General features: G+C 34.5%; 1 pseudogene; it reads right to left on the bottom strand.

Annotated features, from left to right (window-relative positions):
• Positions 1–1,612: 1,612 nt before the first annotated feature.
• LOC132601925 (probably inactive leucine-rich repeat receptor-like protein kinase At5g48380) lies at positions 1,613–5,641 on the bottom strand (annotated as a pseudogene).
• Positions 5,642–7,591: the final 1,950 nt, after the last annotated feature.

Below are 7,591 nucleotides of genomic sequence, written 5' to 3'. Positions count from 1 at the left end.
ATAGTTGTTCAAAGAGAAGTTGAAGATGCAGATGTAAAAAATGAAGAAGAAAAAAAGAGAAAAAAAAGAAGGAAAAAAAAAAAGAAAAAAAAAAAGAAGAAGTTGAAGATGCAACGTGGGGGGCTACACCACTAGCCAATAACGGAGAAGGAATTTCCATCTCTCTTAACAAAACAAAAAAACGGATTTACCAAAAGTTACTTTTTAGATTTAAGTTATGTGTATTGAGAGTCATGTATAATTTTTTTAACACTATCATGGTAAGCAGATATATAAAAACGAGTAACTTTTCCTAATATATAAGTCTGATCGACATGCATGATCACCTAAAAATAAAATAGTAAAATGTTATAATTGGTTAAATTTCGGTGATAGACTGATAGTGTATAAAGGTTAATATATGCTACTCCCTCCGTTCCAAAATAAGTATCTCTTTTAGCTCATGAACACCCCTTAAGAAATTGCTCACTTCTAGAAAATTATGAGTGTTTTAACAACTTACCTTTAATGAATGCTTAGAAAAAGAAAAGTTATTTAATGATTATTGATTATAAATAGGATAAGTTTGAAAGAATATGATTAATTTCTTCTTGAAATCCCAAAGCGTCACTTATTTTGGAACAAAATAAAAAGTCTAAAAGGACACTTATTTTGAAAGGGAGGGAGTAACTTACAATCAATTTTTCAAAACGTCCATTGTCAACGTCGTCCAACATTGAAATGTGTGTTTTATTTGTTTTTGACGAGCTCGTTGCTAATTCAATCAACAATTTCACGTAAGCAAACACAAGAATATCATGCATAAAAAAAGTAGGAAGTTAATTACTCCCTCCGTTTTCAAGTTGCTTGTCCACTTTTCTTTTATAAAAGTCAAACTGTATAAATTTTTATCAACATTTTAAGATATATTTTTTCACCGTATTAATATGAGAAGAATTAAAATTTGTAGTACTTTTCGTGTAGTTTTTGAATATCTAAATTAAAATTTTAAAATACCGAATTGATTTAATCCAATTTATCTCAGATGATTAGTCAACTTGACCCTAAAAAAGCGAAACAGAACAACTGATATGGGACAGAGGGAGTACTTTTAATCTAGTTCATATAGTGTATTGGTAACTGGTAAGTTCTTATTCCTGATTTTTGTAGTAGTTGACTAAATTAGCATATTTAACCTTCAACTAATTAACTATGTGTTTTTATTTGGTGATATAGGAAATACATTATGTTTAGACTATTTACAACAAGATTCCCCTTGATGATGAATGGAACTAACTTTGTCCTCCGTTTTATTCCTAAATTAAATAAAATGATCTAATTTTATACCCTTCACTGGAAATTGGGCTCATTCATATCTTTCTCGTTACAATTTTGGCTCGAAATTCCACTCAGACACGAAATACAAATAACTTTATTCCTATGGAACTTGTTGGACCGACAAAGTTTATGAATTATGATGGCAGGGAATAGACGTTGAACACGTCAAGTTACATTTGGAAGAAGAGAAAACATGTCAAGTCAATAAAGTCCAAAGGTCTTAGCTTGGACTTCTTTCTAAAACATGCTAAAAAGGGATATACAGATGCAAGTTGGGGCTTCAAGTTGCTTAAGCTTAACCAAAAGAAAGGACCTTTCCTTTTTCATCACCAAAAGAGAGACCTGGTATACCAAAAAGTGCACCTTTTAGTACAACTGAAATAAGATACAGTGCACCATTTGAACATGACATCATCTGTTGATGTCATTTTCTTTGTCATTCAGTGTTTAGAATCCACAACCTAGCTCGAACAATTTGAATTCTCATGGTAAAATCTTTAGTGCTCTTTACCAAAAGTGACCTCATTTCCGGTAATCGAACTAGAAAGAACTTCTGATTAAGAGTAGAGAAATTATTTACCAAATATTCCTTCACACATCTTCTTTTGTATTTGTTAGATATCCATCATTTGCTCCAAATACACCATAAAACTTGTGAGTTGTTCATTGTTTTTAATTGGACTTTGCTAGATATTCATCATTTGCATCTAGAAAGTAGCCTAATGCATTATTCCTGTTTGCAATCCTAACAATTAATGACCTTAATCTTCCTCAAATTGTCAGTAATAAGTAGCCTTCCTGACTCACTAAACCTTACTCTAGAGAAAAAAGTTCTGAGAAATATAATTGCAATGACTTTAGTTAGTATACAGAATGAATAGACTCAATCTAATAAGCATCTATATAATATTACAACTGATCAAATTTAGATTGAAACAGCAGGGGGGATCAGGTGTTGTAGTTGGTTTGAACATCATGGTTATGGTTTGAAATGAGATATTTGCACTTGATAAAATACTGAAGTTCTGAGAAACTACTTTAGGCCAATTTCTGAAGACAACTCTCAGAAAAATGCCTATAAAGTGCAGCATTAGTCTGCTGAGGCTCTTTTAGAAGCATGCAATCAATATGGCTTTCCAATGTTGTAAATTATATGCAAGTCTTAGATATTACAGCTGCAGCAAAAGCTATCAATGTAAAAACACAAAGCTTTTTTGATGCTATTAAATTGATGTGCTCTAACCAAATAAACAATAATAGTACTAGTCTTACAGACTTCAAATGGCAATTGATAAGGGAGTTTCCTATACCTGGTCGTTTCGACCCTGAGAAATTGTCTTGAGTTTTTCATACACTGCCAACATCGTCGGCCTTTCATTAGGAAAAAACTTCACACAGTCACAAGCTAACTCTAGAAATTGGAGGTTCAAATCATTGATTCCTTTCCCAAGCAAATCGCTATTTGTATCAAGTAGACTAGGCGAGTGATCAAATAGATTTCTTGAGCTGGTCAATTCATGTGGCTCCTTCCCTGTTACAAGCTCGAGAAGCACAACACCAAAGCAGTAGATGTCTTTCTTGTAAGAACCTAAACGTGAATATCTAGCTACTGGGAAAAGACTCCAACTTAATGCAATATCATTCTTACTCCAAAATTTTGCTTCCCAAAAGTTGGATATTTTCGGTTCAAAATTTTGATCTAGCAAGATACACCGTGTGCTTATGCTTCCTTGAGTAACGTGCAATTCATACCTATAATGAAGCCAAGCCAGACCTTTTTCTATCCCAAGTGCAATTTTAACTCTAAGAGGGAAGTCCAAAATCTTGGCCTTATCCTTGTTTGAGTGCAGCCATTCATGAAGATTTCAATGATGCATGTATTTGTAAACAAGAAGTCTTTTTTCCCTTTCAACACAGAAACCTATAAGAGGTAATAGGTTCCAATGCCTCAGACCACCGAGAGTTGTAATCTCAGAGACAAACTCGTCCTCCAAATTTTCCCTAACATTGAGCTTCTTGATTGCAAGCGTCCAGCTATTTTGTAGAATTGCTTTGTACACATTTCCTAACATTCCAATTCCTACTAAACACTCTTCACGGAAATCAAAAGTCGTTGTTTTCAGCTCCATGAAACTCATTCTAGTAACAAACTTCTCCAGCTTTAATATCTGAAAAACAGCAAGTTGAATCATTTGAACATACAGAAACAGAACAGAAACTTGAGAAGCTTGTTGCTATCATGTATTGTTGAGCTGAGCTTAAATTGGTTTTCATGCTTAACAAACAACTAAAAAGAACGGCGTCTCTTGGAGATACTGGTTATGCTACTAAATGGATTGCAAGAGTATTATGTAGATATCGAAAGAATCTGGTTCTTAGAAGACTGTTGATTAGAAGCTGCGAAGCTGATTTCAAGTGCAAGTTGGATTTCTTGAAGAATTATACTTATGGGCTACACGCATTGCATCAAGGAATACGTGAACAACAAGGAAATATTGTTACACTTGCATAAAGGAAAAAGGTTAGGAAATAGGAGAAACCGTGTGGAGGTCGAAGCAAATCAGTAAACCAAATCCAAGTGGGATTGATTCCTTAACAAAAATACTTTCAGTTTTGGGGAATAAGTGTAGAAGAATTCGGCCAACGGTACTCCTATATAAAGCACCGTATTGCTGCTATTGAGGCTCGTGCTATTTCACACAAACACTAAGATTACTCTTGGCAAATAGCAGTCATTGTGAAGGATTCAAGTTGATCAATTAAAAAACTTGTTCCAGAGGAAGAAGCTGTCTTAGTTCTTGAGTTGGTTAGGCTTGAGTATTTGGTTCTAAATTGTAACCTATTTTACTTGTCAGAAGTATTGTTGTAGCTGATCAATGGTGAAGTTTGCTTAGCTTTCTAAACTAGGTGTATAGTCTTAAAAGGGGTAGCTACATTCAAAGTTGATTGCAGGGGTTAAGGTACTAGGTTTAGTCCCTTTGGTTATAGAATTGTAACCTAAAACTGCTCTTGGAGATAGTGAAGTCTTGAGGTAAATCGTATGAGGGTAGGTCGTGGTTTTCTGCTCCCTTGAGCAAGGAGTTTTCCACGTAAAACTGCTTGTGTACTTTAATTTTCGCACTTCACTTTCAGTTTGTGTCTAGTTTACTGATGTTAAAGAATCAGGTTCTTTAACTCGGGAAAATTGGGGAAGACACAATTCACCCCCTCTTTTGTCTGGATGCATTGCTAAAATAACATGTATGCTCATCAATCATCGAATAAAAAGTTTTACCTCCATTCAGTTCTCTAGTCAAGAATGTATATGTATCATGATGGATTTGCAATGACCAATCACTAAACTAGAACTACAGCAACAAATATGTAGCTAACAGTGCAGAGGGGAAAAGCTGAAAAGCTAGCAAAATATTTACCTTCTGGTGGCTGCTTAATTCCTCGTCACCTGGTGAATCACTTCGTGGACTTAAATGTTCCTTTCTCCCCACTTCCATTTGTTCAATGAAACTATCTTGTTGATAGCCTTGGTAGGAAATTGAAATAATCAAAATACTAAAACTAATGCATAGAAAAGTACTAAACTGACCACAAATGCTTGGATGAATGAAGCATAATCAATATGTTTCCATATCCAAGAATCCTCAAAGTCCTCAGAATACTCACATTCTTTCAAGGGCTTCCAACAAAGCCTAGAATTGTTTGCAAAACCGTCAGCTGTGATTTGGATGTTAACAAATGATGGCACTGACCCAGTCAAGTAATTGTTGGCTACACTAAATATCTTAAGGCGAGGCAAAGATCCTATTCTGCTTGGAATTTCACCTCTTAGATTATTGTTGTCCAACATTAGAAAGTTAAGGTATGCACAATTAGCTATATCAGGCGGTATATTGCCAGAAAATAGGTTACTTTCGAGATCAAGTGTTGTAACATGTTCAACTATTACTGAAATATCAGAAGGGATAGTTCCATACAACTTGTTGCTAGAAAGATCTAAACCTGTCAAGCTTGTACAATTTTGAATCCCTCGAGGAAACTCACCTATTAGTCCTAAGTTTGAAAGTCTGAGGTTCATCACCTTATTATCATAATCATGCCAGCATTGAATTCCTGCAAAATGACAGATGGAACCTTCGATAGCATTTCTGAAATCCCAGGAGCCCAAAGAATTGAAAGGATCTTGTAATGAATCTTTTATCGATTTCAAGCAATAAAAATCACTCTCTGTTGCACTGCAGACACAAATTGTGCTAAGTAATCTCAATAGAAAGTCAAGAAATGAGCAACTGAAAAAGAGAGGTCTTGTTCTGAAATTGGTTTTCTCCATATTTTGAGAAACTTCCTGCAAAATCATGAACCTCAGCATAGAAAATCTCTCTGAAGAATGATTATACTTCAAATTTTATACTAATTATAGCAATGGAAAAAGCTTCAATTTTTGTCTATATTTATTGATGATTCTTGACTTCATGGTTCGATGTTCTCGGCTTAAAGGCTTCAAACATATGGAAATTGGGCTAAGCGAATAATCAAATAAGAATGGATGGAACTCTGGGAGATTATAAAACAACAGAATTGCATTAAACAAGAATAAACAGAATTTATTAAGAGGAAATGAGCAATATATAAGATTTACAGTTAATGGTTAAGTACAAAAATCAATAAAATAAAATAACTAAGCAATCGTATAGTTGCTTCCAAAGAATTTTCTCCATCTGAAAAGCTGTCAATAATATGATTGTATTGTTAGAATATTATGTAAATATTTAGTTACCATCTAACTAAATATTTACATAAGATTCTAACATGTATATTGTTGAGTCAATCCTACATATATAACACAATGAAGTCAACTACTTAATACCCATGATTTCTCCAATTCTCCTTATATTTAAGTGTATCCAGTTGTTGACAATTTTGCCTCAGTTTCCCCCTTTTTTTTAGAAGGTGATTTATTCTATTAGTATACACACTTATAGTCAACTTCTCTTATTTACAAGATGCAAATAAAAGCTATCTAAATAAAGAAACTGCAAGATGTCTTATGGAGGCTGTCTCTTGAAAATCTAGGTAGTAAGCGCCACCAGCTTGTTTTGGAAGATCTTTAGTATCATAAAATTGTTTTTCCCGATCCTCCATGCTCCATTTGGCTAGGCATCTGCAACTTGATTTGCCTCCCTATAACAATGTTGAACTTTGTTGGAAGTTTGAGAGAGCATTCTACTGATATCATCTATTGCATCTTGAAGCTGCCAAGCTGTATTTCTTTTGCCCTTTATCATGTTAACAATGATTAGGGAATCACTTTCCAGAACAATATTTTGAAAATTCTGTGAAATACACCATTGTAAGCCATAGATTATAGCCTTTGCTTCTGCCAAATTACTGTTGTCCATTCCCATGTATTTAGCAAAGGCCGTGATCATTTTTCCATTATTATCTCTAAATATTCCTCCCGCTCCAATAGAGTCAGCTGCATTGTGACTGCCATCAGTATTGAGTTTTATCTAACCCATTGGAGGTCGGATCCACCTAACTATAACACAATCAATCTTATGTGAGCTGCTCATAACTTGATTGGTGAGATCCTGCCATTTCCATACCCATTGCATAGTAGAGTTGGTCTTTGATACTATCCATTTTATATGATAAAAGATCTGGTAAATGATTCTGATGTTTGAAACCTTTTTCTTTCCATATCTATAGGCACATCTAGCCTTCCATATTTCCCATAAAATAAATATAGGAATAATTTTGAGTAGATCTTTGTGTAAGCAATTTCTGGGCTTGAATGTCCACCATCTCATCATTTGGGTTCTGATGGAGCCTGGTTCCCACGGTATTCCAAGAGGGGTCCCAAAATAATTCCATATAACTCTTGTCGGGTCTCCATCTATGAAGGAGTGATGGATAGTTTCATCCTTAGCCTCATTGCAACAACAACATTTAATATCCACCTCAATACCGATTCCGCTAATTATATTATCAAATGGGAGTTTGTTTTTTAACAATTTCCATACTAAGAAGGACATTTTGAAAGGTGTAGCTTTGTGCCAAATATTATGAAGAAAATGATCTGGAGCCTTGCTCTGTCTGTTAATCTCCCATGCTGAAGATGTTGAGAATTTTCCATTAGTAGAAGGCATCCAAATTGGTGTGTCAAGACATTATGGATTCCCTATTGGTATACGGAGAATAGCTTCTGCTAAATATTAAGGTAAGTGCAGATGGTCAATGTTCCAGTGCCCATTTTCAATTAGATCCTTAACAACTTGAA

This window comes from Lycium barbarum, chromosome 7 (assembly GCF_019175385.1).
Source record: "Lycium barbarum isolate Lr01 chromosome 7, ASM1917538v2, whole genome shotgun sequence".
Classification (NCBI taxonomy): Eukaryota; Viridiplantae; Streptophyta; class Magnoliopsida; order Solanales; family Solanaceae; genus Lycium; species Lycium barbarum.
Note: the sequence above shows the minus strand (reverse complement) of the source record. Positions and strands in the feature narration are given on the sequence as shown.